The following is a 22,384-nucleotide window of genomic DNA, read 5'->3' on the forward strand; positions in this document are numbered from 1 at the left end:
ATGGAAATTACCATAAAGCTTTCATTTAACAGAAATGGACCATGGATGATTTCTCTTCACTGATTTTAGAGAAGAACAAGCAAAATAAATCGGATATCTTGCTGTACACTGAAGAACAGAAGCCCTATCTTCAATATGCACTCAAAAAATAAAAAAAATATATATCTGACTAGTAAATGAGTTTATGAATAAAATATTTCTAAATATGAAAACCTATTGCCCTATAGAAGCCCATTGAAGAATTAAAGGAGACATGGCAAAAAAAGACTGCCTTTATCAACCAATATAATAGAAGTAACAGAAGATTACTTTAGGCAACAGATGAAAAATATACACATCACACTATGTTAAATAAACGCTTAAACAGAGCCATGACCCTGTACATGATCAGATGAAAATACACAAGCAGAAACACACGTGTCAGACAAGGCTCTGTGCTTTAGCCTTAAGGAAATTATTGCAGCTCACACAAAGATGAAAAATGTATAGTGTTTGAGAGAATTATAAACTGCACATCATATGATATGAAAATTATGTTGGAAAGATGTTAAAGGGGAAAATGCCATCTCTCCTTTTTAGGTCTCAGTTAGAGGATAATCCTTGGAGTGAAGCAGCTGTTCAAAGGCAGCAAGCAGACCGCATGCCGAGAGATGAACATCAGACTCACCGTGTTAAATCCTGGGAAAAGGCTGACCGCTGACGCCGTGTCCAACGGAATCGGGAGAAACTGCTTCATGCCCAGCGAGGTTTGGACAGCGGGCAGAGTTGGACGCATCAGGGTAGGCATGAGGCCATTTTGACATGTGTTACCTGCAGGAGGGAGCAAAGGCAACATGGTGAGCCGGTGACAGCAGCAACGGAAGATGACTGAGCCAAAATCTATTTAAACTCACATCCGATGAAACCCTTAGTGAGTTCCTATTTAATCTGTCATCTGTGTCATCAATGTCTCCATCCCTTCTCATCCCATTTGCTGCCATTTCGGCTGTTTAACACCTGTGCTCCTCAGGCTGCCAACTCAAGACTTTACATTCATGTGAAGCTCACAGCACAAACTGATTTAACTGAAACTAGAGCCTGGATAAAACGCTTGTTTTTGCAATTGGGAAAGTAGATGTGTTTAAAGAAAATCAGTTTTTCAAGAGTTGACAAATCTCTGCTGTTCATTTAAATATGCCAAAATTTTCAAAATTAGAATAAAATCTGCTATATTTTTAAAGTTATTGTGAAATAAATTGTGAAAGCAACACATACTGTATATACCCGACATCAGTAGTTGTAATTTATATTATATATTTTTTTAGGAGCACCAGTCTGAGCATGTACGTATCACACCACATGGTGCTGGTGCTTCCAATACCTTACTTTCTGTGTAATTTAGGATTGATCACACAATTCTCTTGTTTTTTAAGCTTTAGGTGGTCCTAGTCTAAGGTCATCTTTGGGTCCTCCACACTATAAGTAGATGCATGCTTTTATTGATCACAAAATTTAGGACAACAAAACTGAAGAGTTGTTCAAAATGTCTTCATTTTATCTCAGTTGATCTTATCATTATTTATTAATCTCTCGGAGGCTTGACATCAACCTAAGATGTTTTGCTAAATTATTAATAGACATATTAATATTACTATATTAAACTTTCATATAGGAAATTTAAATTACCTTCATAAGAAGGGATAATTTCTGTCTTACAAGGTAGAATGTTTGCAAACAGAGTAAGGAAATATCTGGCATCAACAAGTGAAGTAGTTTTCTGAAATCATTGCTCTTACACCTAGTTACTTGTCTTATTGATATTTACTTTCGTCCAGTTTATCATATTATCCTAAAACATTGTCTGATGACAGGCAACAACCTAAAGTATCATAAATCAAACCATGCAGCAGGTTAGCCATTTTGGATTCTGGCCTTTGACATCAATATATATACAAAAATGAAAGTCAAAAATTCAACCAGCTTTTGATTGCTCCACAGGAAATCTTAACTAAAGGTAACTGAAGGCCATTTTAAGGCTTACGACAGCATCCACTGTGAAACAGAGATTTTTCTATGTGGCTGTCTCTTGACATCTACATTGTAACACAGGCCTGAGGGTCATTCAAAGTGGCTTATAGCGTTACCTATATTCTTTTAATAAAGAAAAATAAAATGAAAGATCATGTTGCAAAGTCAAAGAAGGAGGGAAATTCAACTAGGCATGGTTTCAAAATAAGAAAAAGAAATGAAGGGAAAAATCATGTCTCATGCCTCTGTAGTTTGTATTGAGTGACAATCCCCCTCACAACCATCACAGCTTGTAAACACGTCTGGTAGCCGGCTCATTTTTCACTTGATGTTTTTATATTTGCTCTCAGGCATCCCGCAGAAAGGCTTTGGGCTTAGTTGTGTTATTTTTGTCTTCTTGCACAGACTTTTGAGGTAGATCTACCAGTTTAACGAACAACCCTAAGCCTGAGGATTGCTTCTGGTTCTGGAAACCTTCTATTTCTCATGTTAAACAGGATTTAAAATAGTGTATCTGCATTAAACTGACCGTATTGTAAATCACTAACATATCACCTGTACCGCTACTTGCAAAGACTGAAGCATGATCAACACTTTAGTGGACAGAGGAAATGTTGCCTCCTTCTTACTTAAACATTGGTAAACTACCACAAAAACACTCATTTAAATACAAATCTACAATGCTTGTTTTGAAGGTAATTAGCTTACACATAACTGAAAATGGCCTTTTTTAGATAAAGTTTAGGCAGGTATGGTTGCACAAATAACTCCTCTTGAGGTTATTTTACAGTCAACTTACAGTACCAATGATCTCCTCTTGAGAAACAGTTATTTATTAAGTAGAGAAAATATTAACTATAATTTCTAAATTATGTTTGATCAACCCAGTCTCATGGGAAAATGTACCCCCACTACGTTGGTCCACACTGCAAAACGTAGTGGAGGTACATTAATGGCCATTTTTTTGTGGTACTGTTACATTTCTTCTGCCTATACGCTTTCTATTGTTTTACGTCCTAGTCACGTGACTTTCAAGATTCCAGCTGGGAGAAGAAAAAAATATATATAGATGGCCGACATTCGTTAATTTTTTTGTGGAAAGATTAATAACTTGAGTTTGTTTTTGCATTAAAATGAGTTTTGATTACATTTCAAGTGAGAAATGTATAGTTTGTTGCCAGAATATTTACTCAGGGAATGTACATATTCACTTGCTTGTTCGTTTCTTGCAAAGATTTTTCAAGATAATGTGAAACTGTAACATTTTGGTATAAACATGGCTGAGATTTCTCTAACTTTTAGTGGGAAAACCAATAATTTCAATCAGTTTCTGCATTTAAATGGGTTTTGATCACATTTATAGCGAGAAGTGTAGGGTTTATTTACATAATATTTACTTAGTGAACATACATAATCACCCGCTTGCTAGTTTTTGCTACGTTTTTCGGATCTCGTCAGGATTATGTGAAATTGCAACGTTTTGGCTGCTACCTATCGCCTAGCATTTAGCTGCCGCCCCGATTCAACATTGAATTCTTTGTGATTTAACTCCATCTGACGGATCAAACCCTCGCCACTGCGTGCGTTGCGTCTGAGGTTGATTTTCAGATCAATGCATTACGTCGTGGCATACGGGAGAAAATAATTAAACTAGTTTAAAAAAGGATCATGGGTTAAGATCGGACGTGTTTTATTTGGAAATCTACCGGATCCTTTGTGCATTTCACTTCCTGTTTGGTGCGATCTCATTGATGGGTTTTGACCAGATTTTGACCAAAGAGGAACTAAAAAAAACAAAAAACAATTTAAATACACAACCAGCATATCTGGAATCAGTGACAGAGAGCGACTGGGACCAGAAGTTTATTCATTTCTCCCCACTGATTTCCATTCAAAATGTTTTCGATCCCACCGGGCTCTAGGGAAGGGGCGGGCATACCGCCACCTACTGTTCATGAGTGTGTAGCAACATTGTTTTACATCTATTAAATTCTATTTTTTTATTTTGTATTCTGAAGATAAATAAATAATGCTTTCCTTAATCTATAAATATCTTTTATATTTCCTTTATTTCCCAATAATCCTTTAAGACTCCATTCTTGGCCTGTCCTTTCAACTCTTTTCAATTTCTTCCTTTCAGGTCCAGATGTTTTAAAGTTCATCAATACGTGTTCTATATTTTCTATCTCTCCACATCCTCCACATTTATCATTATTTTTCCTCCCTATTAAGTATAAATTGTCATTTAAATAAGTATGACCTACTCTTAATCTGATCATTATTATTTCGTCCCTTCGGTTTCTCTCATTAATATTTCTATTTAATACTGACTTTTGTACTTTATATAACCTTCTTCATTTTTATCTTCATTCCACCTTTTTTTTTTTTGCCATTTTTCAATTTCTTTCCTCTTAATAAATGATTTTCCTTCCCCTTTCCCTAAAGGAATTGTAATTGTTATTGCCTCCTCTAATTGCTAATTTGTCTACTAATACTACATTTTCCCACTTTGACCTTTTAAGGTTAGTATATTGACCAAAAGCTGACACCAAAAATAAAGCAATCGATTATTTACAACAATATGCTACATTTAATGAAGACTAATACAGATTTTACTCTCTTATAAGAATTAGTTTTAGGTTTTATAGGGGAGAGTTTGTATCGGCAGTCATCTGGGAATCTTTTATGTATTTACTGGTAAAGAACAACCTCTCAACCCATTTAATGTAAATGTTGCGTCGAACCAGAAAGTTATTTGAAGAGCATAGATGCATAAATATATGCATAGCTTTAACAAGGGCCTCATGAAGGTCTGTTCTGTTATTCTCTTTTGGAGAATATAGACATTGTGGGCATTCATTTCCCTGATAAGCTGGTGAAGATTCTTAGACATCCAGGTCATAATCATTCCCAAAAAAACAAAAAACAAACAAACTTTGGACTTTGTTTTTCAAGTTTGAGGACTTCCCATTCAGGACGTTTTTCAATTCAGAATTACAGTAGCCCAACAAATCCTTGTTTTGGCTAGGAAAATATGCAAATTGAACCTGATGCCTGATCCCAATAGCTTGACTCTGAACCGAATTTGATCCCTATTACTTTTTGGCCACATGCACATTATTGTGCTGCCTGGTCAACCCTATGAAAATGTTCTGGAACTGCCACTGAACTGACACCCAATGCATGGAGGGTAACCCAAAAAGGGCCATTGTTAGAGAAACTGGGTGCCTACAAAGTGCTGTTTTCAAGCTAATTAATGGAAAGTTAGCTGGAATGAAAAGTAGACAAATAACAATTACAATTCCTTTAGGGAAAGGGGAAGGAAAATAATTTATTAAGAGGAAAGAAATTGAAAAATGGCAAAAAAAAAAAGGTGGAATGAAGATAAAAATGAAGGTTATATAAAGTACAAAAGTCAGTATTAAATAGAAATATTAATGAGAGAAACATCTTCTGGTCCCAGTCGCTCTCTGTCACTGATTCCAGATATGCTGGTTGTGTATTCAAATAGTTTTTTGTTTTTTTTAGTTCCTCTTTGGTCAAAATCTGGTCAAAACCCATCAATGAGATCGCACCAAACAGGAAGTGAAATGCACAAAGGATACGGTAGATTTCCAAATAAAACACATCCGATCTTAACCCATGATCCTTTTTTTAACTAGTTTAATTAGTTTCTCCCGTATGCCACGACGTAATGCATTGATCTGAAAATCAACCTCAGACGCAACGCCGCAGTGGCGAGGGTTTGATCCGTCAGATGGAGTTAAATCACAAAGGATTCAATGTTGAATCGGGGCGGCAGCTAAATGCTAGGCGATGGGTAGCAGCCAAAACGTTGCAATTTCACATAATCCTGACGAGATCCGAAAAACGTAGCAAAAACTAGCAAGCGGGTGATTATGTATGCTCTCTGTCATTGATTCCAGATATGCTGGTTGTGTATTTAAATTGTTTTGTTTGTTTTTTTTAGTTCCTCTTTGGTCAAAATCTGGTCAAAACCCATCAATGAGATCGCACCAAACAGGAAGTTAATTGCACAAAGGATCCGGTAGATTTCCAAATAAAACACATCCGATCTTAACCCGTGATCCTTTTTATAACTAGTTTAATTAGTTTCTCCCGTATGCCACGACGTAATGCATTGATCTGAAAATCAACCTCAGACGCAACGCACGCAGTGGCGAGGGTTTGATCCGTCAGATGGAGTTAAATCACAAAGGATTCAATGTTGAATCGGGGCGGCAGCTAAATGCTAGGCGATAGGTAGCAGCCAAAACGTTGCAATTTCACATAATCCTGACGAGATCCGAAAAACGTAGCAAAAACTAGCAAGCGGGTGATTATGTATGTTCACTAAGTAAATATTATGTAAATAAACCCTACACTTCTCGCTATAAATGTAATCAAAACCCATTTAAATGCAGAAACTGATTGAAATTATTGATTTTCCCACTAAAAGTTAGAGAAATCTCAGCCATGTTTATACCAAAATGTTACAGTTTCACATTATCTTGAAAAATCTTTGCAAGAAACGAACAAGCAAGTGAATATGTACATTCCCTGAGTAAATATTCTGGCAACAAACTATACATTTCTCACTAGAAATGTAATCAAAACTCATTTTAATGCAAAAACAAACTCAAGTTATTAATCTTTCCACAAAAAAATTAACGAATGTCGGCCATCTATATATGTTTTTTTCTTCTCCCAGCTGGAATCTTGAAAGTCACGTGACTAGGACGTAAAACAATAGAAAGCGTATAGGCAGAAGAAACGTAACAGTACCACAAAAAAATGGCCATTAATGTACCTCCACTACGTTTTGCAGTGCGGACCAACGTAGTGGGGGTACATTTTCCCATGAGACTGGGTTGGTTTGATTGTCTTTTCTTTTCATAGTCCACTAATATCATTACAAAACCTTTGTATTCCAATAAAATTGTTTTGGCTTCTAACAGCTTTATGTGCAATGATGGATTTACTTTGACTGAGCTGCTTAAGTTTCCATTGAGATGCTAAAGTTTGTTGATTGTTAGAAGCTACTGGCTATCCAATTCAGCCACAGGTCGATCCTCCTATAGCAGGTTGCTTTGATGCAGTGATTCATGCAAAATTAGCCCCATCAAGGTATTGGGTTCACATATAGAGGATAAGATGGTCATAATTTAAAGTTTTCTGAAATTTCTGAATAATTTTTTTTTTTACTTTAACTTTGTGTTTCAGATATTTATTTTAAATGATTGTTTGCCTTTAGTAGCTCAAAGCCAAAACTAACAAAATATTAAGAAAACACTTTGCTGTGAAAAGTTGTTTTTTTTTTTTTTACCCCAACACCCATATAAACCTTTAGCTTATTAGGTGTTATATAATGTTCTCCTATAGTCTGCAGCTACAGCAGCTTCAATGCTTCTGGGCAGGTTTTCCATAAGATTTAGTTGATTGAGTGTTTATTGGAATAATTTTCATTCTTCCAGACGTTAATTAACAAGGTCTGACACTGATGTTGGATGAAAGATATTGGCTTGCAGTCTGAGCTTTTCTCATTCCGAATATGTCGAAAGGTTGAAATCAGGTCATTGCTCAATCTAAAAGTATCTTCCAAACCAAACTAAATCAACAGGACTAGTGCGCAGTCCTCTTTCAATGTAAGGATCATCAGCAAACCTTCCCCACAAAACTTGAAGCATGAAGCTGCCCCCTTCTTTAAAATCACCATATCCCATGGTTATTTTCAAAATATATACATAGGACTCTCAGAACTATCTGTAGTCTTGTCAAACAAATAATTGCATTAAATTTGCTTAAACTCCCTCGCAACAACTAATGTTATGTTGTTGAAATATAAAAGTTTTATACAGTTGAAACGGTCATTTACAGAATGACAAGTTTCCCACAGCACAGCAACAATGTGGGATATGCTGCAGTTATCAAATCCATTATCATGGAAATGCTGGTCAGGAATGTAGAGGGAGGAGGAGAAGGATGGGGTTCGAAAACAATTATTCATTAAAATGTTTTAAATCTGAGAGTAATCCATAGAAGTATTTTCCTTGTTGAACATCTATTGATGTTGGTACTGGTACTGGAAGCCATGTTTTGAGAAAATACAGTGAAATACTGTAGCATTCAGATTGTGCTGAGTACAGTATATAGCAGATTGTTTAAAAAAAAAAACTTCATCTCTTCCTTTCAAGAATTTTGATTCCTAGATAAAGTAGAGCCTCTGCCGTCAAAACATCAACTAGTTTCTCCAATATTGAGATTACAAAAAAAAATGAAATCAGCCTCAAATTCCCATGATTGAAAAAATGTTTACAGTATTATCTTTATTCTATAAATAATTCAAATGCAGACCAACCTGAGGTCTATAAATCACTGCTCCTTCCAAAGGATAGAGAAGTGACTGCAGTAATTCCCATCTTCAGGGACTGTACATTTTCTAATGGGGCATTACCAGTAGGGTGTTTTCAAACCATCTGGTCCCAGTTGCTAGAGGTGGTTAATCCAGGTCCAGAAAGTAAAAACCATCTACAGAGAATATTTCCAACTATTTGCATATCTAGCTCTACAACACAGACTGGGAGCCAATCACTGGGTTATGTAAACAGGATGAAAGAAAACAATGGCAGCGTTTCTCATTTCTGGACCATGGTTACCCATCTCTGCCAGATATAGCTGTCTGGCAGTTTCTCTGTCGCCACTAGCTGTAGTCAGGACATTTAAGTGGCTCCCTCTCTAGCAAACCCTTCCCAACTTTGCACTTGTCAAAATGTATTCTGGCAATTGATGTTTTCCTGTGAATGTAAAACCCAGGTTCAGCAGAAAGATTGGTCGGCAAGGAGGCATCAAAAATCACTCTATAGAAATAATCTGTGCTCTGCAGTCAAGTACTTTACATCAGTGTATTCAATGCTCTGCATTTCATATGATGATGCAATGCTTGGATGTAACAGCTCGGCCATGAAAACCCTCTTCAGGGAAGCTCTCTATGCACTGTTGTTGAAAAAATGTGGACCTCTGGGCGTTACCAGTATCTATACGGTGTCTGTGATTTTAAATACCTTTATTTTTTTGTCATGGGGAACTTTCACTTTGTTTGGTGCACAGGTGGCACAAGATGACAGTACGACGGTGGAAATGACAGAGCTCTTGAGAGCAATCCATTTTAAAGACGTTATTGTAGGCATTTGGAGGGTTGCATTTTTTTTCAAAACACTAGCTGTGTGTGCAATATATAGTTATCTGTTTTGTTGTTGTTATTGATTGTACTGTTTACATATTATACCTTTAGAACAATAAATTGACTAAATGAATGGTGTAGTCTAATAAAATGGCCACATGACTGTATATATAGTGTAACTACAGCATTGATTTCAAGGTGCATTCAGGCTGATGAGATAAGATGTTGGGTCTGCAGGTGAATCATGTGTTGATTGTTTCTTCTCTGAAATAGGACACTGAAATTGTCCTTAAGGGCTGAAGTGGAGAAACCCCACAGAGTCTTCTATGATGATTCAACTGTAAGAGAGGCCTGGGCCACACATCTCTAGGAAAAACAAAAGTAAATACTCCAGTTTTATTGTCATGTGAGAGTGCCACGCCAGCAGAGTGCTTTCCTAACCACTAGCTGGAAACAGGACAGGGCTGATTTCAACACGTCAGGATTGAAAAGAAAATGGCAGAAAAAAACTGCCGCTGCCTTCCAAAACATTATGAATTAAAGAAGCTATTTCACAAAGCTATAATGAAAACCAGAGAATTTTTTTTTCTTTTTTTTATCACAGCACATAACAACAGCAAAACTCTGGGCCAGCAGGCTCCAAAGCGCTGGCATCAAACCAGTGTCATGAGACAAATAAAAACAATGTTTGCCACGTTTCATTCCCCAGGCAGTGGTTAGGGGTAAATAAAAAGCAAAAGTCATAAAAACAAGCAGAGAATTGGGAGAAACCACAAACTGCGAGCCTCCTTTCTCTCACTCCATCCCGTGCTTCCCGCTCCAGTCGCCGGAGCGCTGCCATCTGTTGGAAAAAGTGTACATGCAGTCTTTCATGTGGAGACACGACCTAGTATCAAGTTTAACAAAGCATGTCCTTCAGCAGGGATCATCCGATCACCATCACTCGCTTTGCCGGACTGACGTCACCCCTCAGGCTCGCCTCACCTTGCTAACAGCCAAATCAGCCGTCCATCAGAGCCAATCACATAGTCGAAACCAGCTCGTCTAAACACAGCCACTCTGATGTGAGAAGTTCATCTGAAGCCATCTGACATGTGGATTTGTCTGATGAGGTCGTGTTTGGTTTTCTCACTGACGGATGAGATCTGACATGCCATCACGGCGAAGGTTGGGGGATTTTTTTTTTTCTTTTTCTTTAACCGGCAACATCACATGACGCTGATTTGTTCCACCAAAGAACCACATGTCAAAATAAAGTCTCGTTTTCCCTGACACATTAGTAGAGGCATCATATAAGCAGATAAAGTTTGAATTCTGTTTTCTTTTTCTAATTCTTGATGCTGATATCAATGTTTGCATATCTTTTTTACTCATGTCTCAAAGGAACATTAAGACCAGCATGCTTTCATGCTAGCTCTAAAGTGCTCCACTTGCTGATGCAAATATGAAATACAGTATTTTTTTTTTTTTTTTTTTTTCAGATGTACAGCTGAAATCAAACACAGAAACTGAAGTTTGCAAACATTTCTTTTGAATTGTGTTGAATTATATTTCTAAATTTATTATTTGGGGTTTGGGCCTCTTTTCATAAGCTTCTTATAATGCTGCTGATGTGACTGAGTCAGGTTTGTGAAGTTTCTATCAACACCTCTTTTTTTACCACTGCTCTAAATATAATCAGTGGTTTGGTCTCTCCAAACCACTGATTATGTTGTATTTATGTTAATTTGTAGCAAGGGCCATTTTCACACATGTAGTTTACTCATAGGTCTTCTAGTCATTCAGGGTTGGATTTTCACGTTTCAAATTAAGAGACTAATAAATATATGGATGGCTGGATGGATGGATATAGAGAAAGATAAACACACATTACCTTTAAAATGTAGTGAAAGATGAAAAGAAGAACTAAACCTATACTAGCAGGTTATAAGGAGGCCAGGCAGTGAAAAAATTAAGGCTGTAGATTTAAAAGAAACAAAACTTCTAATAGACATCTGTGTCACAAACACGCTTTTGAAGAAGGAGTCACTTGTCAACCAAGTGCTGATTTTCTTCCAAACCACAAACATATATTTTAAGACAGATTAACAGTATCCTTGCAATCTCTGGAGGCAGCCCATTTAAAGACTAAATTTCTCACCATTGTTAAAGTTCTCCATTGTGGCATCCGACTGAGCTATGGTCTCTCAAGGCCCATTAAAGACATATGTCAGATCAGTGAAATGTGAAAAGTACATTTCCCAATGGAAAATGGTGGTGTCAGATGTTCCTGAAGTGCATGACAAAAGTTTACCTAATATGCACCTTAAAGGGACAGTGTATAACATTTACCCCCACCTAGTGGTGCACTGAATTAACTACAAATTACAGACTTGCCTCTCTATGTTAGTCCTACTACAGAAGCTGGAGAGCTGCATTCTATTCTTTCAGAATGGAGGACACAGATCAATCTCCGTCACCATTATCAAATCAGCTAAAGTAAACAGTGAAACACATGGATCATTTCTTTGAAAACAAAGCTGAATGAAGCCCTGCTCCTCATAAATTGACTCCACCTGGTAAAAGCTGAACTGATGTAGACTCCTGTTTTCTTCTGTTACTTTTTTTTCTTGTTTGGCTTTTTCTCTTGTCTATACCTGTACAAAGAGTAAGGATGGTCCACTTTTGCAACAGAAAGTGGAAGACGGAATGATCTACGTTTGTTTTTGCTTATCATAAACTCCTTTCCCTAAACCCTAACATGTTTTCAGATACAGGTAAAATGTGTATCTGTGCTCTTTCAGCTAAACTGATAGCGACGCAACATGGCGTCTCCCATTGGTTGCACCGCCCCCTATGTATTTATAAACTACTAACTCTAACCTATGAAAAAACTATGATTTCTGATATGATGTTGTTAGACTAAAAAAAAATTTATTTATTAAATCAATATTTAATTTTTGCAAATAAAAAGCCACATTTGATGCACACTGTCCCTTTAAACTTGTCTAGTTAAGCCAAACACGATTCAGATGGACTTCCAAAGAGGTTTTATCCCTGGGTCATTGCTGATGTGTCAAGTAGCAGTACCAGTGCTGTAGTTGTGGTGAGCATGTGTAGTATTATGTGCATGCAGTTTGATGGCTCTTGCGCTTTTTTGAGTTTTTGGTTAAAAAACATTTATGTCAGTATTTTGATCTGTATTCTGTTTATATTCTCTGTCCCCTGCGGGGAAAGGTAACACAACAATCATAATCCAGCTGGTATGATCAAACATATGAACACACTCAAGTAGGTCTCCTAATCCTACACATCTGTCATCACTAAAAGAGGGACAGAAAAATAAGCCAGAACAGGAAGACGAGTCACTGGTTTTAAACTGAACTTTAACCTTGAAATTAGAGCACTCATCTCACCTTGGACTACTTAAAACTCTCAGAAAAGAACACAGATGGAAAAACAGACGGCCTCTCAGTCAAGAACTGTCATGGTTTTGAGAAAGAATGGGGACATAAATTTTAACGACTGGGGTTTGTTCATTTCAATCATGTCAGTTTCAAGTGCGCTCCACCAGCAGTCATCTACTTTACATTGAGGGTCTGTATAAAGAGTCGGCTTGTTCTAAAAGGTCTGCAGGTCACCGTCATTAAAATACCTCTCGGAAGTGTGATTGAGCTGTTAAGGTATTCTGTCTTTAGTTTTGTTTTCAGCCTATTTTCCTGTTAGGAGTACTTATCCTGATGTGATTGAAACAAAAGTAATCGAGGTGAGGCAGAGAAAAAACAAACACAGCACTAAAGGTCAAGTGAAGAGGAGATCTCAGAATATTATGTTACCTTCCAAAGCATCTCTTCATTGCCTAATTGACCAGTAAGAGCTGTCTTGTCACTGAATAGGGCACTCTTGCTGTCGGTCTCTAATGCAGTCAATGGCACCAAATATACAATGAATACATTCAGTATGGTTGAGGTGTTAAAATGTTTGCCTTTGCATATTTTAAACATTATATTGTTAAGGACACAGGAAAACACATTGGAATATTTGGACATTTTTTTCTTTTCCTTCTGAGAAATCAGACTCTCCTTAGATATTAATCTCACAGCTTGACTTTTCATGGATGTTTTTATCTTTGGAATCTCATGATCTTTTTTTCATGGCTGGTTTGACACCTTGCTCCATCCGTCCCAGTCATTCTGCTATTGGGCAAGACACTTCACCAAATATTACCTGCTGATGGTGTTCAGAGGCCTGTATTGCATTCTTGCTTCTGTCAGTGAGCCCCAGGGCAGCATTGGCTACAATATAGTTTGCCCCCATCACTCTGTGTGTGTGTGTGTGCCCCAATTGGTAAATTATTGAACATAGTTTAAAGAGCTTTGGGGTCCTTTCACTTGACAAAGTGCTATACTGCCCTGATACCCAGCCATTGTTATTTTTTTGTTGTGCTTTTGAGGTCATCTGCTAATGAACTGATGAGAGCTGTTAGGTTAAAAAATGATTAATGGTAAGGTAAATTAATGTAATGGTAAAGCTGCTTGTGGACCCCTGTATCTTCTGGCAGCAGTCTCACCAGACACCATTACTTCCTTTGACCTCATCTAGGTCCTCAGGCTTACAGTACCTTGCCTTACCAGCAAGGACAGCTCTAATATAAAAATAGAGGCTGTCCCACTAATATGGGTTCATCAATAATATTTTTAGTTTCTCCCCTGTTCCCCTCCAGATTTCAGTATTTTTCAATTAATTTATTGTATTTGTTTGTTATTTGACCCTAGTAAATGGCCACTGTTATAACTTCCTTATCTTATTTTATTCTTATTTTATACTATTTACATGGGAACAGTGTAATTCTACTGTGTTGGTTGTAAATTTACTAATTTTACTTATTCTATTCTGTCTTATACCATATTTTTTTACAATCTCATTTTTCTCTCTTCTGTAAACGGTTTCACTGGACGAAAAGAATTTTTGTGTCCACAGTTCTGCAAACAGAAATTCTAATCAGTTAATAATGTAGAAGCTATCATGATGCTGCTCTAATTAACAGTCTGAATAAACAGAGTAATTATTGAGTGTCACATACATTTTAATACCTTTCTGCATACTGTTTTGGTAGGACAGCAAATAACTGCTGGAGGCCTCGACCGCATTATTTCCATACTCAACAGGAATCAACGTTCTGCCAAAACAAACCTGATAATCCCACAATAAGCTATCTCTACAAAAGCAAAAACCTATTATGTAAATTCAACTGCTAAAGAGCCATTTTTTGCTTAAGGAATTGCTGCAAGTGAAAATGAACCCCAAGTGACAGGGACTTTGGATCTGTCAGACTGAATTGTGAGACACAGCTCAAATGCTCTGAAGCTGTTTGTCTGCTGGACATGCAAGCCCTCCATTTCATGAAGCCTTTACTTCATCATGTCATCAGGCTTCAGGGCTTCGACTGATTAAATATAGCTCCAATAAATCAAGCTAAACACAAACAAGTGGATGCATTTTAACCCACGGCTCTTGGAGACATCTGTGCCACCCAGGAATGTTCTGCTGCAGAACTCAGATGACATCTGACTTCTTTTCTATACTGGCCTTTGGTTATTCTTTCTTTTGGAGGCTGCATTTGATGATGCATCACTTACAGTATTTTTGAATGTTGGACAGGGTGTTTTTGGCCACTGTATCAAAAAATTGCCTCCAACTTAAGCTGTTCTCTGCGCTTCCCCTCCTTAAGAATCTGTGTATCCATTTTTCCTCCTGCGGTTGTGCTTCAAGAGAGCAGGAAAGTAAAAATGATGTGTGGAGGACGCTGAATGGCATTAATAATTAATCATCCTCACTGGCTGGCTCCCCTCCACCTCCTCTCGTTGTCCTAAACCTGCCGGCTCCTTGGATAAGATCAGTCTGGAGAGGCTGAGAGTCCACGCAGGCAAAGCAACTCATAATAAAAAGAATGCTTTCGCGCAGCATGTTCATTTCCCTCGGCAAATACAAATCCAATTATTAGATAAATCTGAATTTTACTGAAGCTCATTCACATGCCGACCACGTTCCTTATGTGATTAATGCTTTTTGTGTTTTCATGCAGCTTGCTGATTGTATTCGCTGACCCTTAACATGCTGTGAGATCAGTGCTTCCCTTCAAGCAGGGGGGATAAAATCATTTCACCCCTATTAAAATGAACAAAGGGTGGATTTAAAACATTCTGAGAGCTACACTTTCACAGATTTCCCAATTAACCTAAACTAGATAAATTCAGCTTTGAAAAAAAAAAAAAAAAATCTTTTTTTGGTCCTGTCGTTTGTTAAGACACATTTGCTCTCTCTGCCACTAGGAAAAAACCTTACTAATAAACACATTTGCCACTAAGCAGGCTCCCGCAATGGATGTGTTTCTTGAAGAGAAAATAAAAGAAAATGTTGGACTGATTTCCTCCAGGTCTGTAATGAAACCCTGACAGTCTACAGAATGCTGAGTTTTTTCAGATGATTAATCAACCTCTACACTTCCCACTTTTCCCAAAAACCAAATGTACAGACTGCTTTTGTAAATGTTCTTTAAATATGCAATGATTTCTTTAAAAGAAACAGAATGCAGTGTTTCTCAAAAATGTTTCCACCTTTTCAAGATGTGAGATAGTGCTATATAAAATTGGCATAATAAAAGGATGGGTTACATATATTCTGTAAAATCAGAATAAAATGTATAACTCTGCTAAAAGGAAAGATACAAGTAATATATAAGGTGCAACGGTCTGTTTGTGTCAGTGTGCACAGCCTGTCACTTTTACCTTTTTAAAAGTATTATTCAGCAGCTCTTAGATGTAAACCTGACAACAGCCACACCAAATCGGATGACTCATATAAGGAGGTTAAAGTAACTTAAAAGTTGCATCATTTGACTAAAGTTTGCAGAGTGTTTGCAATAATCAAAATGATATTTTACAAATCATAAGAATTCAAATAATTAATAATAATAATAATAATAATTGAACTTTATTGATCTCACACTGGAGAAATTCACCTCTGCATTTTACATCGTATATTTGATATAAAAGATCTCCCACACTGTACTATGAAGGACACATCATCATCTGCCAGGGATGCTTTTACTCAGATGAAGCAAAGCTTTTTTCCTCATACAGGGTAGGAAATCAGCAAGTGTACATTCATCAAGCAAGACAAAAATGTTGTGTTTAGACATAAAACTTTAAAAAAATATATAATTTGCTGAGAATTAATTCTGAGTTTGGGGCTTTTTAGGGTTAATGTACTCGCTAATGTTTTTTTGGCCATCTCTTGATGTGTGAAAAGTTTCTTTCCTATCTGTTTTCCATTTTCCCTCAGTGTTGGGGCTCCTATTTCAAAGAGTTCAGAGGTCTGATATAAATCACTCAAACAGAAGCTTTTAAACAGGAGCAATGCAGACCTGGTAACCAAACAGTGTTATTAATCTTTTAGGAGATAGCGTCTATTTTCCCCTGCAGAGCTTTCAGGAGTGCATTCATAAATGCTAAAATGATGCACACATCCAGGCGGTGACCTTTACTATCCTTTTGTTGTGTTCTACGCTGAGCATTAAAGATAAAATGGCACTGAAACACAAAATAAAACAAACCTCTCTAGCCAGAAAAATCCGTTTTGAAGTGTTCTTTTTGTTTAAAGTTAGGGAGGTTTTCCTCCCTTCGTTTTATCTTATTGGATTAGAAGCACCCAAACAGAACTGCACCACTTTCACTTTTCTACACTTCCAGCAGTTTCACACCTAAGCAGCGTCGGCAGTGGATCTCAAAGAGCCGGAGTTGTCTCTGCACCTGACAGCTCATTCCTTTATAAGCTTCCAGCTTCTCTTTTCCGTTTCACTCGATCCTACTCATCCTCTGTGTATACCATAACAAGAGAAAATCCGTCTCCCTCTTACAAACCATGGTCTATAAATTTGGATCACTTTAATCCCTTAGAAAAAAAAAGTCTTTCATTTAACAAATCACCCTCTTCTTTTAGAAATCCGGATCACTGTGTAATTATTCCTCAGATGTGGGCCAGCTGAGAGAAGAGTACTTGAGTGGGAGCTGCATTAACTCTTCCAAAGTCTCCTTTAGTGTCCTCCATATCAACTAATGGAAGAGGCCTTTCTCAACGGGGAATTTCAAGAGGCTTTCACTGCCAGTAATTCCTGTAGAGCATTCCTGAGCAAGAACAGTTGGTAAAATCTCAATGTAAATGAGATGCACAGTGTTAAGGACCCTTTATCAATATTCACTATGTATTAATAACAGTTGGAACATCCTTCTTCCTTCTGCATTCTTTTATTTATTTGAGGCAAATAATCAACAAGGTGTGAGAAACATTTCTTATGCTTTTTGTCAACATTGCCGACTGATGCATTATGTGCTGGAATAGCTATCAGAATATAGGTACCCTGTGGACATACACATGTTGCAGTTTTCTTTTTATCATCTGACCATAACCATCACACAGGTACTTTTTACACACAACTGCTGCTCATTTCGTATTTCTAACCATTCTCTGTAATGCTTAGAGATGGTTTTATGGATGATCCCAGGAGATCAGAAGTTTCAGAAAAATGCAGACAAGCCTAGACTGTTAGACAACAAAAAATAAAATTCTCTGATCTGAAGGGACAAAAATCCAAACTCTTTGGTGTAAATGCTAGGTCTTTAGTGGAAACAAGGTACAAATTGTCACCCAGACCAATAGCATCTCTGCAGTAAAGCATGGTAGTAGCAGCAGGGTTCTATGTGGATTTTTTTCACCATTAGGATATAACAAACTAGTTAGGATGAAGAGATAAATCTAGCAATGAACAGAGACATCCTGCATGGAAATTTGCTCCAGAATGCCCCGAATGTCACTACAGACATCTCTGTTGAGTCCTGGAAATTGGTTTGCATAGACATATTCTACTTAACATGGTGCTGCTTTAAATGTACTGCAAAGATGAATGACTAAAACTGACTATGGATAGTTGTGCTTAGCTTATGACATCATATTCAAAGGACATGAGGCTATAATTGTTTGCAAAGGCCATGAATTCGTACAGTAAGTAGATGTGATTTATTTGTTGTTTTTTTCTTTTTATGCCTTTGCAAATTCTGGGTTATTGCAACCCCGAAACAGGCTTAAATTGGAGGCTACCAGACTTAAAGGAATATTACACCCAAAACATGATTAGCCTTCATTGTCTACTCACCCCCATGCTGAAAAACACTCTGGAGTACTTTTTTGATATCTCAAATGCATCTGGAGATCTGGGAGGCTTCTTGCTGTCTGCTGACATTCAAATAATGGAGGTCTATGGTGACCGAGACAGAAAGGTCCATAAAAGTCCACAAAAAACGTGTCAGTATTCCTCCATACTGCTCGTCCAATGTATTCCAAGTGTCCTGAGTGGGTAGCATCCAGAATTTACTCGAAACGAAGTCATTTAGAATGTTTTTAGAGCATAAACAGTAGTGTATAGGATTTCCTGAAAGCGCGCACATGCGCGTTCACGACGCTACGGAAGCCGGCACACCAAACCAGATGAAAGTGCGCATTCAGCGTCTGCTCTGCCAATAATGCAAGCGTAGAAGAAGAAATGTGCTGTTTACCTGTGCAAAGAAAGAAACAACGAAAGAAAAATGTCTGAGGACTTCAGTGTTGAGGAAGAGCATGAGTTCTTTGCCGAGCTGAATGCGCTGGTTTGGTCTGCCGGCTTCCGTAGCTTCGTGAGCGCGCATGTGCGCGCTTTCAGGAAATCCTATACACTACTGTTTATGCTCTGAAAACATTCTAAATGACTTCGTTTCGAGTAAATTCTGGACGCTACCCACTCAGGACACTTGGAATACATTGGACGAGCAGTATGGAGGAATATTGACACGTTTTTGTGGACTTTTGTGGACCTTTCTGTCTCGGTCACCATAGACCTCCATTATTTGAATGTCAGCAGACAGCAAGAAGCCTCCCAGATCTCCAGATGCATTTGAGATATCAAAAAAGTACTCCAGAGTGTTGTTCAGCATGGGGGTGAGTAGAAAATGAAGGCTAATCATGTTTTGGGTGTACTATTCCTTTAAGCTCTTTTTTTTTTCTTAGGATGTTTCCATACCTATCCAAGAGTCTTTGTCAGTTGTGTTGGCTTGCACCAGAGCAAAAGTCTGACTGCCTTCCAATTGTATCCTTTTGTGGTTCTATTTTAAAGCAGTTTACAGCAATCTAAACACAAAAAAATTGACATAATGGGGAGTCGTGTGTAGGATTTTGAGGCAAAAAATGCATTTATTGCCATTTGGAATAAGGTTGTAATTTAACTAGATGTGGAAAAAGTGGAGGGCTGCGGATACTTTCCGGATACTGGAGAGAGGAATAGGTAAGTGCAACATACTGAATTCTCTGCACCTGTGAGAGGAGCATGTCTGGATGAGCAGAGGAAAAATGACTAATTGTAATGGAATGAGCACACAAGGGGCTCGTGAGACAGTCAGAGCTGATGCCGTGCAAGAAAAGGGTACTGAGTTTAAATCTCTGCCTAAAATCTTTTTGCATGGAGCTTGCATGTTCTTCCTATTCATGAGTGGGCTCTCTCAGCTTCCACCCACAATCCAAAATCATGACTGCTAAGTGGTATCTCTTAAATTGCCCTTATGTGTTAAGTTGTGTACGCTTGTCTTATGTGTTTCTTTGTTGCTCTGCCATAGGTTAATGATGTGTCCTGGGTGTGCCCTACCTCTCACCCAATGACCGCTGAAGATAGACACCAGCTCCCCTACGACCTTGCAAAAATGAATGGGTAAATAACAATGCATAGAAGAATGGAAAAACTGGAGAATAGACCAAAATATAATAAAACAAGGGAATAAGTGTAAAGTTCAATGAATCCTAAAACTGCAAAATTCTGAATTACTTAAATCTGTTCTCTTCACCTTTCTGATGCATGTACTGAACTGCAGCAAGTTTTCTTCACTGTATGCTAGATGTCCAAATGCACTGAGGCGCTGCCGTGTCATTGGTTGATTCTCAGTATCTGTTAACAAGCAGTTTAACAGGTGTATGTAATAAAGCGGCTATAGAGTGTGGATGATAAATGAATGAGAGAAGAACCTGAAATTTATCTCAGATACATGACTGTTGCTGGAAGTGGAAAATCCAAGAATAAAAAAGCAGGACTTTCTTGACAGGTTTGTGGTATAAATACATGTTTCTACCCTTCTTTTTCACAAAAATAAAAAATAGCATTTATTTTGAAAAGATCTCCCACAGAATTTCAGCTATTTTTTTTTAAAAGCCCTAAAAGACCAATTTGATCTTTTCAGCAACATCTGCTCAGATCCATCACTTGGGTCCAGAACAAGTATAGAGGCTCAGCTGGATCCGGTTTACATGTAGAGGAAAGTGGCATGTCTTCTGATAGCGCAGGTTTGAAGGAGCACACTTAGCTTACACATTGGGATTAAAACAAAATAAGGTTGCCTAGGTGAACAACTTTATGCTAATTTCCTTTAATAGAAACCAGTGTTTCCACTGTTCCAGTTGCTGGTGTCCTGAACAAGTCCAGCAACCTAAAGGAAGGAGTTCAACTCAAAAAACACAAACAGACTCACCAAAGAACATGCTGCTCTCCATATCTCCTCAGGCTCAGGGGTTTTCTGTATTTCCTCTCTGGTACCCTTCCAGTGTGTGTGTTCCCATAGGCAGCAGCGTGTGCATGCCTCATACACTCCTTAGAGGTGTGTGAGTCCGTGCATGTGTCTGTTTGGTCCAACAGCTGCAGCGTCAGTGACCAGCCTGCATTCTGCGCTCTGCACGCCACTGCTGTCTGCTGCTTCTCTGTCTCTCCTCACTCTGGTAATCCCTTCGCCTCGTTCTTCCCCTCCCCTCTTCTTTAGCTCTTCCTACTCCTCGTTCTCCTCCTCCTCTCTCTCTCTTTCTGATTCCTTTTGCTTTTTTCTCTTTGCTCCCTAGGGTCTATATCTACATTTTACAACAACAGTCTATCCTTCTACTTGCATCATCCTTGCTTTATGTGTATCTCAAACCACTTTTTCTCTTGTTTTTTTTTTCCTTCTATCAGCCCCCACTTGATCTTTTCCCTTGTTCTTGGCTCCCATCTCATTTTTATGTTTGTTTTTAATGCGTCTTTGTCTGCACAAACATGTTTAAAGTTTTCCCTCAGTGTTTGCTTGGCTCTCCTTTATCCATGTAACATTTTATTGTCACCTTGTTTACGTGCTTTAAAACTTCAGCTGCATGATAGATGCAAGTGGGATACTTTGGTATAAGTAGGACAGCTGAACATAATGGTTCCAATAAAAACTTACATTAACTCAAGAAATACTGTAAGAATTGAAATTTGATTTTATTGATTACTTTACAAACCTTAATGGTTTTGAAGCCCAAGTTTGAATTTTTTAGGTATGGATTATAAATCAGGGCTTTCATTTCTCTATCTGTGCCTCTTTTTTTTCTTTCTTGGACCTGACTTAGAGGCATAGTCTATTCATTTTCAATAGTGTTTAGTTTGGAATTTTGTTGTGAGCCTAATATACTCATTCCAAACCTAAATCTAATGTATGTTAGAAATTCATTAGCAGGAAGATCCATCTATGCCCAAGTTTCAATTGACTGAGGCAAAAAAAACGTAGGAGGACTTATAGTCTACATTGTGCAATGTACCAGTTTAACCTGCAGGAAAAAAAAAAAACAATAGTGCAATGATGTGTACCAATACAGCTTTTGGTCTTGTTTTACATAAGCCATTTTTATGACTTTTGAAGATAAAAAGTCATAAATACAATCAAATCTCATTCATAATTTAATTCTGAATTTTATTACAGTGGCTTAAGAAAAGAAAAAGGGTTGAAATGTCTTTTAAGCAACTAATTAAGGCAACCAGGAACAGCTGAGTGAGAGCTGAGGAACCAAGGAACATATACTACTATGTAAAACTGGTACAACATACAATTAGAAAACCCACCAACCCTTAAGAAACCAAATGGACTTAATAAAACTCAAAGTTTTGGAAATCGTGACTAATATTAGTATCTCTGATAATATGTGGAATAATAAAAAAATACTAATTTCTAAGTACTTGTGTACATTGGTCAAAGTTTTAATACAATTGCTGCCTGTATCGTGTTTCTACAATGGCAATAAGAGAAAAAAATCTATGTTAAAAAAGAGGTTCATATCATATTTACAACCAGCAATTCCTCTTTT

General features: G+C 37.6%; 1 long non-coding RNA gene across 1 annotated transcript; it reads right to left on the reverse strand.

The window, feature by feature from the left end:
• Positions 1-258: 258 nt before the first annotated feature.
• LOC119779775 lies at positions 259-21,022 on the reverse strand. Its single transcript, XR_005280284.1, has 2 exons — positions 20,770-21,022; positions 259-810 (listed from the first exon to the last, which is right to left on the reverse strand). It is a non-coding gene; the product is annotated as an uncharacterized LOC119779775 (long non-coding RNA).
• Between the last annotated feature and the right edge of the window lie 1,362 nt (positions 21,023-22,384).

The sequence above is a fragment of the Cyprinodon tularosa genome, unplaced genomic scaffold (assembly GCF_016077235.1).
Source record: "Cyprinodon tularosa strain WSP-4 unplaced genomic scaffold, ASM1607723v1 ctg151, whole genome shotgun sequence".
Classification (NCBI taxonomy): Eukaryota; Metazoa; Chordata; class Actinopteri; order Cyprinodontiformes; family Cyprinodontidae; genus Cyprinodon; species Cyprinodon tularosa.